The sequence below is a fragment of the Lonchura striata genome, chromosome 6 (genome assembly GCF_050655825.1).
Source record: "Lonchura striata isolate lonStrDom1 chromosome 6, ASM5065582v1, whole genome shotgun sequence".
Classification (NCBI taxonomy): Eukaryota; Metazoa; Chordata; class Aves; order Passeriformes; family Estrildidae; genus Lonchura; species Lonchura striata.
Genome location: NC_140708.1, coordinates 9,681,499 through 9,691,411, shown reverse-complemented (window position 1 = coordinate 9,691,411; position 9,913 = coordinate 9,681,499). Strand labels below are relative to the sequence as shown.

General features: G+C 48.8%; 1 long non-coding RNA gene across 1 annotated transcript; it reads right to left on the bottom strand.

The window, feature by feature from the left end:
* Positions 1 to 4,915: 4,915 nt before the first annotated feature.
* Positions 4,916 to 7,859, bottom strand: LOC146767023 (uncharacterized). The gene is made up of 3 exons (XR_014956102.1): positions 7,539 to 7,859; positions 7,362 to 7,433; positions 4,916 to 7,281 (listed from the first exon to the last, which is right to left on the bottom strand). It is a non-coding gene; the product is annotated as an uncharacterized LOC146767023 (long non-coding RNA).
* Positions 7,860 to 9,913: the final 2,054 nt, after the last annotated feature.

The window sequence follows — 9,913 nt, the reverse complement described above, 5'->3', positions numbered from 1 at the left end:
TCGCCGCTACCATCCTAATCCGGCGCCGCCGCGGAGCCGCCTCCAGCCCTCCCCTCACTCACAGACACCGCCCCGCTCGCCGCTCGCTGCCGCCCCTCGCCCCGTCTCGGTGATTTTGCCGGGCGCTGGCTAGGGGGCTGCAGTACCGCCCTGTGTCCACAAGGCGGCAGCACTTTTCAAGCGAGTCCGCGCCAAGCCACTCCCAAGAGGCCGGTCGGGCTGCAGTACCGCCCTGTGTCCACAAGGCGGCAGCACTTTTCAAGCGAGTCTGCGCCAAGCCACTCCTAAGAGGGCAGCTGCGGGCGGCGGGGCCGCAGTACTGCCCTGTGTCCACAAGGCAGCAGCACGTTTCAAGCGAGTCCGCGCCAAGGCACTCCCAAGAGGGCGGCTGGGCTGCAGTACCGCCCTGTGTCCACAAGGCGGCAGCACTTTTCAAGCGAGTCCGCGCCAAGCCTCTCCCAAGAGGGCGGTCGGGCTGCAGTACCGCCCTGTGCCCACGAGGCGGTAGCACTTTTCAAGCGAGTCCGCGCCAAGCCACTCCCAAGAGGGCGGTCGGGCTGCAGTACCGCCCTGTGTCCACAAGGCGGCAGCACTTTTCAAGAGAGTCCGCGCCAAGCCACTCCCAAGATGGCGGCCGCGGGCGGCGGGCTGCAGTACCGCTCTATGCCCACACGGCGGCAGCACCGCGCCGTCCCCACCGGCACGGCCTCGGCAGCGAACGCCCCAAAGCGTCCGCGCGGGAAAGAACGGAACAAAAAGCCTGCCTGCGACCCGATAGGAACCGAAAGGAAAAAGCTTTACTCTTAAGCTGCATTTCAATACGCTTTATTTTTCTATTTTTCATATTTATATTCACATTCGGATTTGTAATGGATATTGATGGAAAATTATATTTTCATAATTTCTTACATTTATTCCTATTATATTTTATTTCAGATTTTTATACGTATCCTAATGGATATCTTAATAGAAGTCAGGGGAGGGTGTGTGGCTGGGGGCGGGGCCAGGGGAGGGGGTAAGGACAGGGGTGGGGGTTGGGGGTGGGGTCAGCATTGGGGGAGGGGGGTCAGCATTGGGGGCGTGGTTAGGGGTGGGGTCAGGGTGTGGGGGAGGGGGTGGAGGGTGGGTCAGGGAAGGGGTTAGGGTAGATGGAGGATTCAGAGTGGGGGTGTGGCTACCAGACAGACCCCTCCCCTACCCCCCCTATACATATATATATAAATATAAAAATGTCAGGCGCAGCAGTAGAAAATTTGATGCTACCAAGGAGTAAAAATTTTTATTTTTACTTTGATGCTCCCAGGGAGTAGAAATTTTTATTTTTAAAGTTTTCTTTTTTTTACTTCCTCGGAGCACGGTATTTTCTACTCCTGCTTTTTTATTCTAAGTACAGAAAGGGGAAAAAAGAGAGAAAGAGGAGGAGAGAGTGAGAAGAAGAGGAGAGAGTGATAAGAAGAGGAGAGACAAGAAGAAAAGGAGAGAGGAGGAAGATGAGAGAGCGAGAAAAGGAAAAAGAGAGAGGAGGAAGACGAGAGAGTGAGAAGAAAAAGAGGAGAGAGGAGGAAGAGGAGTGAGAAGAAAGGGAGAGAGATGAAGAAGAGTGTGAGAAGGAGAGGAGAGAGCAAGAAGAGGAAAGCGTGAGAGGAAGAAGAGAGTGTGAGAAGGAAAGGAGAGAGTGACAAGAGGAAGAGAGAGGAGGAAGAGGAGTAAGTGAGAGGAAGAAGAGGAGAGAGAGGAGGAAGAGGAGAGAGAGAGTGAGAAGAAGAGGAGAGAGGAGGAAAAGGAGAGAGTGAGAAGAAAAGGAAAGAGTGAGATGAAGAGGAGAGAGTGAGATGAAGAGGAGAGAGTGAGAGGAAGAAGAAGAGAGAGGAGGAAGAGGAGAAAGTGAGAGGAAGAAGAGGAGAGGGAGAGGAGGAAGAGGAGAGAGAAGAAGAAGAATAGGAGAGAGGAGGAAGAGCAGCGAGTGAGAAGGAGAGAGGAGGAAGAGCAGCAAGTGCAAAGAAGTGGTGGAGAGAAGAGGAAGAGGAAAGAGTGAGAAGGAAAGGAGAGAGTGAGATGAAGAAGAGAGTGTGAGAAGAAGAGGACAGTGAGAAGAGGAGAGAGTGAGAAGGAGAGAGGAGAAAGAGGAGAGAGGAGAAAGAGAGAAGAAAAGGAGAGAGAGATGAAGCGAGTGTGAGAAGAGAGGAGAGAGTGACAAGAGGAAGAGAGGAGGAAGAGGAGTAAGTGAGAGGAAGAAAAGGAGAGAGAGAAGATGAAGATGAGAGAGAGGAGAGTGAGAAGAAGAGGAGAGAGGAGGAAGAGGAGAGAGGAGAAAAGGAGAGAGAGAGATGAAGAAGAGAGTGAGAAGACGAGGAGAGAGGAGGAAGACGAGGAGAGAGGAGGAAGAGGAGAAAGTGAGAAGAAGAGGAGAGAGTGAGAACAAGAAGAGAAGAGAGGAGGAAGAAGAAGAGAGGAGGAAGAGGAGAAAGTGAGAAAAGGAGAGAGGAGGAAGAAGAGCGAGTGAGAAGAAAAGGAGAGAAGAGGAAAAGGAGAGAGTGAGAAGAAAAAGAGTGTGAGAAGTGGAGAGAGTGAGGAAGAAGAAGAGAGAGGAAGAGGAGAAAGTGAGAAGAAGAGGAGAAAGTGAGGAGAAGAGGAGAAAGGAGGAAGAGGACAGAGTGAGAAGAAAAGGAGAGAGTGAGATGAAGAAGAGGAGAGGGTGAGAAGAATAAGAGGAGAGAGTGAGAGGAAGAAGAGGAGAGAGGAGGAAGAGGAGAGAGTGAGGAGAAAAGGAGAGAGAGATGAAGAAGAGAGTGTGAGGAGAGAGCGTGAGAAGAGAGCGTGAGAAGAGGAGAGAGGAAGAAGAAGAGGAGAGAGGAAGAAGAAGAGGAGAGAGGAAGAAGAAGAGAGGAGGAAGAGGAGAAAGTGAGAAGAGGAGAGAGGAGGAAGAGGAGCAAGTGAGAAGGAGAGAGTGAGATGAAGAAAAGGAGAGTGTGAGAAGAAGAGGAGAGAGTGAGATGAAGAAGAGGAGAGGGAGAGGAGAGAGTAAGAAGAAGAGGAGAGAGTCAGAGCAAGAAGAAAGAGGAGGAAGAGGAGAAAGTGAGAAGGAGAGAGATGAAGACAGTGTGAGAAGAAGAGGAGAGAGCAAGAAGAAGAAAAGGAGAGAGGAGGAAGACGAGAGAATGAGAAGAAGAGGAGAGTGTGAGAAGAAGAGGAGAGTGAGAAGAAGAAGAGGAGAGAGTGAGAGGAGAGCAAGAAGAAAGAGCGAGAAAAAGAAAAGGAAGAGAAGAGAGTAAGAAGAAAACAGAGCAAGAAAAATAAAAGAGAGATAAAAAGAAAAACCAAAAAAATCAGATTGGAAAGAGAAAGGCAAAAGAAAGGAGGGGTAAAGAGAAAAAGAGTGAAAGACAAACAGAAAAGAAAGCACTTGAAATGAAAGAGAAAAGGAAATAGAGAGACAAGAAAAAGAAGAAATAGAGCTGAAAACCTACAGGAAAACAAATGGAGAGACTGAACACAAGGTAGGGTTCAAGAGAGAAAGAAATAGAGAGTTAGACAAAAAAGTTGAAGTTGGACAGAAAAGGAAAAAGGGTCAGAGACAAAGACAATGATAGCAAGTGTTAGAAAGACAAAGGCTGACAAAGAGGAAAAAAAAGAAGAAAACATAGTGAAACCTAGATTGAAAGAGACAAAGAGACATGGGGAAATACATGTAGAGGAATGGAAGAAAATAGACAGGGTGAGAAGGAAATAGGGTTAGAGAAACATAGAGATGTGTTAGAAATGGAAACAAAGGAAAACACAGCCAGAGACAAAGAGTTACACATGGAAGGATAAAGTGAGGAATAGACTAAAGAGGAAAGTAAGAGGCAAAGGGAGAAAAAGGGTGAGAATGATATGACTCAACCACACCAAAGAAAGACAGGAGATGAATGGTGGGCAGGACAGAGGGTAAGAGGCATCATTATTAGGGCTGATTAATCTTTATTCCCTTAATTTAAACTTCAGCAATACACAGGGAAACAACGTATACAAATGCAAGTACAGAGACAAATAAAACAAAGAATACATCATACCTAGGCACACAAGTACAAGTCCAATTTACATACAGCAAAATACATCAATAGACAGGAACAACTGCAAAGACAGAACAATATAATGTATTACAAGCCAAATACATATTGACACAATATAACCGTGTCTCCATTTCAGAAAAGTCCACAACGCTTTTATTGTTATGACGCACCCGGAACAAAAACGGCGCAAAACGCTCCGCTGACGTGCACGCCCCCTTCGCTTTACGCACAAACTCACATTCACGGCAACTCGCTCCGGAGACTCCCAAAAAATCCTCCTGCCTGATGAAAACCTCCCCTGAAAGGCAAAGGCCATACACACAAGGTTGGAACTGCTCCACACACACACACACACAGCTGCAGACACAAGCACACGCAAACTCTCACAGACAGACACAGACAGTCACACTCTCACACATTCTTCTGCTGACACGCTGGCTGCCACCCTTACGTGAAACGCTGCACTGAAGAATATGCTTAAACGCTTCTTCTGACCGCAGGACCTCCATGTCAAATGGTAGATTCCAGGAAATTCTGTAGGGACCCGGGGACCTACGAGACAAGGGGAGGCGGTCAGTGACTGACTATCTGAGAGCTAGGAGCTATACCAACTCTGGGCCCATCAGGGTTGTACCCCAAACCCCGTAGAGAACAGATGAACGGCAAAGCTTTATAACTGCTCTACCTGAGCGTGACTACGTGCCCGGGCAAGGCAGCTCCGATCATAATTGCCACAACAGAGGTGCATATAACATAAGCCAACGTAGGTACATACAGTGTAAGCACAAACAACATAAGGCAACGTAGGTACATACAGTATAAGCACAAACAACATAAGGCAACGTAGGTACATACAGTATAAGCACAAGCAATATAAGACAACATAGGTAGGCGCAACATACGCACATACAATAGAAGCCGACACAGGTAGGTGCAACATAAGTGCATACAACGTCAGCCGACAGAGATACAAGATAAGTGAGGACTTGATATAATTCTCCAGAAGACTAATTTTTGAGCCCTATATCCTTTGAGAAGGCAGATGCTACGGAACTACTGTGGTCAGGTGATGAAGGGCTAATAAGATCCGTACGGAAGTCCAAGAGAAGGGCTACCAAAACTGAGAATGAAGATGGATGAGAACATCTTGTGTACATCGTCCGGTCCCAAAAAGTAAATAAGTAAAGATGCCAGAATAATTGATATCCAGGAAGGTACGTGAGCAAAATATGGCCGATACGGCACAAAATGATGTTGCTAAAGCATGGAAATGTAACAAAGGCCTAAGACACAGACAACGTGACACGGACACAGACAACGTGACACAGACACAGACAACGTGACACAGACACAGACAACGTGACACAGACACAAGTGGAAACTGCCTGGCAATTTCACCTTATGGACCCAAGATTCCTCGCCCAAGATGAGCCATGGGCTGATGATGCCAAAGAAAAGAAAGCCCTAGGGCAGTAGCACTTGATGATGACATGCAACTCCTTTCAAGATGTTAGTGCCAAAGCACTTAAGAGAAAGCCTAAGAAGCTCAGTAGGCCTAGAGAAGGAAGAAATGACTACAGGGTGACTGTAGCTATAGCTCCAGACATGAAGGCGGGCTCCTATGGTGAAAAGATCCACGACAATGTCGAGAGCCAAAGAAGGCCACCAATGCGAAAGTCATGAGAACGCGGAGAGGGATCGGAACTGCCCTGCCCGGCGAAGACTCTGGGGGGGCTGAGGAGAAACCCTCTCCCTCCCGAGGGGCCCGTCCCACTATGGGCCTCTTCTCCAAGCTAACATCAAATAGCCTCCTGTGATAGTGAAGGTTTTTCCCCCATCTCCCACCTACTGGCCCCAGCACTTAGCTTTTGCAAGACAACCGGATGGAATCCCATGTCAGTTGGATGTGAACGGCGAGACGTTCTGTACATCCGCTTCAGTGCTGCCGTTTCCAAACTTCAGCTACGCTCCTCCTCAGGGTACCTAAGACAAAACAGAAAATGCAACTAGTGCCCACGAAAAGAGGAATCCCTGAAACTCCGACACACCGCTGCCCCAGCTCACCTGAAGCCTCAATTTGACTCCACAGGCTGCCTGGAGGATACCTGAAAAACAAAAAGGTACACACTTAGCATGCTGCTGCATAAGGGTCACCTGTGAGTCACCGTGCCAAAATGCCAACTCACCCGCTCGCCTCTGTTCCTTCACACAGCTAGGGCAGCGACAGCACCTGCAAAAAAAACAAAGCAAAAAAACCCACACTGAGATTCTGTGAAAACAACATCCCCCTGCCCTGAAAAGCACACCCACCCAGACCTTACGCTTGCACCCACCTGGCCTTCGACATCCGGACCAGAGATATCTTGCAAGATGACTGACTAAAATAAAACAAAGTAACTAAGAGTGGATGCTTAGAATTGCACCAGAAATGGAGACATGAGCCAGAACAACTCCTTCTGTCCACTGCTCACTTGGCACACAGCACCTTGACTGCTGCTAACTACCGGGACCTCCTAAAAATAAAGGCAAAGAACACTGCTGTAACATGGTCACCATTCAGACTGCCCCTGCAAATGCAAACAATGACTGACCTGATCATGGGAAAAACCTCACGCAAGAATGGGGCCCTCTGCCACTGACCTGAACTGTCAGCACCTGAAAGGAAGTTAGGACTAGTGTCAGACGGCTGCAGGACAACGTCACAGCACCAAACATGTTATGTCAATCTCCCCATACAATCTAGAGCCCAACTACACCCTGCATTAACAATTTCAAGTCCCCAGGACTTGTGCTATTACAGGCTATGCAGCAGGGCAGAGCAGCTGTGGGAAAAATACGTGCAGACACCCATGACACAGGACAGGGAGAGAGAGCTTTTGAGGAGAAGAAAGGACCGAGAGACCCAAAGAACACAGAGTGCACCAGAGACAAGTGACAAGACACACACCAGAACTGCTCTGCCCTGAGCACCTCAGCACTGTGATCAAAACAGACACTTTCCCTTTAGCTGGCCTAAGGGGACACTTCTTGGACATCCCCATCTCCAAAACTGACTCAAAAACCCCTCCTGGGGAGTCCCAACCCAGCACCTCTCTTCCATCCCCTCTGTGGGCTGTAGCTCTCACCTTATCTTGCACATATCTGGGGATGCAATTCCTCATCAGGTGCAGAACGAGGCCTCCTGCCTGTCTGGGAAGTTCCAGTTGTCATCAGGCTGTTATCTCTTGCTCTGCCAAGAGAAAGAAAACCAAACGTCAGCGCACTACCTTAACAGCACATGGGCCAGAACCTGACAATTCTGCTACTCACCGTCTCCCAAGAAGTCTTGGGCCACACACCTCAGGCGCGCTTGGATTCTGACACCGTCATCTCAAGGCACACCTAGGTTAAGGGCAGACAAGGTGACATGGCATTGCTGCAACTTGAGGGTACCCTCGCTCCTCTTCCCTGTCTCACCACAACTCCTTGCCCATTCCTGTGGGTTACCAGGAGGGGACCTTGAAATGCAAAATTGGAAAGCTCTGTCACAGGGTCCTGTAATGCTTCTGGCAAGACCACACGTGCATGAAACCCGGTCCATCAGCCAGTTGGAGACAGTGGTATAAGTACTCTGAGTGGATTCCCTAAAGCACACAAACAACAGTGGATGCTTACAGTTCCACCAAAAACCAAAAGCTGAGCAAAAACAACTGCTTTGGTCCACTTTGACTGCTGCTATCTGTCTGGACCTCCTAAAAATAAAGGCAAAGAACACTGCTGTAACATGGTCACCATTCAGGCTGCCCCTGCAAATGCAAACAATGACTGACCTGATCATGGCAACACCCTCACCCAGGACTGGGGCTCTCTGCCACTGATTGGAGTTGTCAGCATCTGAAAGGAAGTTAGGACTAGTGTCAAACAGCTGCAGGACAACTTAGCATAACCAAACATGTTATGTCAATCTCCCCATACAATCTAGAGCCCAACTACACCGCAAATTACAAATTTCAAGTCCCCAGGACTTGTGCTATTACAGGCTATGCAGCAGGGCAGAGCAGTTGTGGGACAAATACGTGCAGACACCCGTGACACAGGACAGGGAGAGAGAGCTTTTGAGGAGAAGAAAGGACCGAGAGACCCAAAGAACACAGAGTGCACCAGAGACAAGTGACAGGACACACACCAGAACTGCTCTGCCCTGAGCACCTCAGCACTGTGATCAAAACAGACACTTTCCCTTTAGCTGATCTAAGGGGACACTTCTTGCACATCCCCACCCCCAAAGCTCATTCAAAATGCCCTCCCAGCACCCCGCTTTCACCCCCTCTGTGGGCCTTAGCCCTCCACTTATCTCTCGGGCATCTGGGCATGAGAATCCACGTTGCGTGGCAATGGAGGCTGCCTCGCCAGCGGGGAATGTCCTATGGTCACCGGGCTGTGGTCTGGTGCTCAGCTACAATCGAGAACACCAAACATCACTGCACGATCTCAGCCGCACAGCAGCCACAACTCAGCAATTCTCTGCTCACCATTATTCTCCTGAGAACGCCGGGCTCCTCGGGCCGCACGCTTCGCCCACGCCCTCCTGGCAGGGTCTGCCTGGCTGAAGAGCAGGCGAGGTGAGGTGGCGTTCCCAAAACTCGAGTGGACCCTGGTCCCCCTCACTAGTAGTTCCCCGACTTACAGCAACTCCTCGGCCGCTCCTGAGGCTCCCTGGTGCCACCTCCAAGTGACAAAGATCAAGGCTTCGTCGCAGAGCCGTGTGCCGCTCCCCGAATTCCCGGGAGAGCGAAGGAGCGGCTCTGCGGCCGCTTGCAGGGGGGACTCGCTGGTACACGAGTGGACTGCCTGACGCACACAAACATGAATGGATACTGAGACTTGCAGCAGAGACACTACAGCTGCAGGCACACAAATTCATAAATAAATAAAGTAACAAAACCCCAAAATCCTACCAAAATATTAATTTTATTTACCCAGTATACAAATTACCAAATAGATTAACAGAGACACCCTGTCCTATCCCCTCAATTACGCCTCTAAAATCTATGCCAAACAAATCCTTAAAACTAAGAAAACCCTGCCCGTATCGAAATAAAAACAAAAAAAAGGCTTGTAAACTTCTTAATTTCATTAACCTAACATATCAGAACCATAAAAATATTAAACCTTTATGAACACCAGTACGCACGACCCTCGTTTCAACGTATAAAAGTAAAGCTATCCCTACAACTAACCTAACACAAATATCACAAAATATAGCAGTAAGCAACAAAAAAAATAAACCTCACTAAAAATAAAATATAAATTTTTTACTTTAAGCCAAAAAAATCATACATTCTAAACATAAACTTCCTCAAAATCAAGGCACCTGCCCAGGGGACACTGGTCCTGAGCTGGGACATAATTGAAAAAAACCCATACATCCAATTACATATCTGAGGCCGAAGTTGTCCCCATCTCAAACTTGTGCTGCCCTGATAGACCAAAGGGAGCCCAACAAACTGATATCAGGAACCCGGACTGGTGAGTTTTCTTTCCCAGGGAAAATGGCCAAAGGATGTGCCCAGGGGCCCCTGGTCCTGGGCTGGGCCATGAATGCAAAAGGTCAATACATCGAAAGACGCACCCCAGACCGAAGTTGTCCCCACCTCAAACTTGTGCTGCCCTGATAAAACCAAGGAAGCCCTACAAACTGACATCAGGAACCTGGACCTGTGAGTTTTCTTTCCCAGGGAAAAGGGACAAAGGATGTGCCCAGGGGCCCCTGGCCCTGGACCTGACTGCAAAAAATCCTTATATCGAAGGATGGACCCCAGACCAAAGTTGTCCCCACCTCAAACTTGTGCTGCCCTGATAGACCCAAGAGAGCCCTACAA